Raw genomic sequence first — 1,145 nt, 5'->3', positions numbered from 1 at the left:
TAAAGCCAGTATTCACACAAAGCTGGTTCAGTCACTTTTCATTGTAATAACTGAAGGAAAAGGGGAACCTAACACAGTAATTTATACACATTTTGCCCACCTTGGAAGGAAGAAGTGAAAAATTGCTTCATGTATCAGACCAAAGATCTGATTTCAGCCTTGGATTCTGCTTGATCCACCCTGACACATAGCTTATAGTGTCAGGTATATATAAGGGAGCATCAAGAGGGTATTTAGGGCAGCTGGGGAGACAGCTCAGTGGCACAAGCACCTGCCTGACAAGCACAAGGTCCTAAGTTTGATCTCCAGTACCACATACCATGACTGTCCCGGAACCTTGAGTGTGCCGCACAAGCCACACAGCCCACCCAAACCAGGTGTGGTGGTACATGCCTGTATTCCCAGCAGTGGGGAGGCTGACAAAGGAGGATCACTATGAGTCCAAACTGTACGGCAAAAGCCTGTATCAAAAGTAAACAAATAGAAGTTATTTGAGGGGACAGACCAAATAGCTCAGTGGATTAATGCACCTGCAAGCATGCGCAGGGGTTAGGGGTTGGACCCCCCAGGTCTGCCGTGCCAGCCCCACCCCATTGGCTTGCTGAGACAGCAATTGAGACTGGGTATGGCAGCACACTCCTGTAATCCCAGCTCTTGGGAGGCTGTAAACAGGCGGATCACTAGGAGTCCAATCTAGTAGTGAGACCCCGAACACCCTGTAGACCCTTCCCTAAAATACACACACACAAAAAAAGGATATTTGGGGGTAGCGGGAAAAAAATCCACACTCTAAAACACACAGTTATCCATCCCAAGATAGTACACCATGAGATAGCTAGAGAAAATTATAAATTTCTTGAAGTTTGTATTTCATTTCTTCTGTATTATTTTTCCTTTTGCGTCCCATCTAGATCTCAGTATAAAATAACTGCTTAATAAATATTTCTTAAATGGATAAATGAAATAGAGTTCTGAAAGTAGTTTATTATCAACTATTACAAAACTATACCAGAGTAAGCAAGCCATTTTCAGATATGTATTATCATTCTGGTATGTGTATATATATATTTTTTTTACTTTGATTTTTTGTCCTCTTTTGAATTTCCTATAACTTCTTTGTTATTGTTTTGTTTTGTTTTGTTTTG

Source organism: Octodon degus, unplaced genomic scaffold, assembly GCF_000260255.1.
Source record: "Octodon degus isolate 3935 unplaced genomic scaffold, OctDeg1.0 scaffold00368, whole genome shotgun sequence".
In the NCBI taxonomy this organism is placed as follows: domain Eukaryota; kingdom Metazoa; phylum Chordata; class Mammalia; order Rodentia; family Octodontidae; genus Octodon; species Octodon degus.
The sequence above is the reverse complement of the archived record's forward strand: the minus strand, read 5'-3'. Positions refer to the sequence as shown.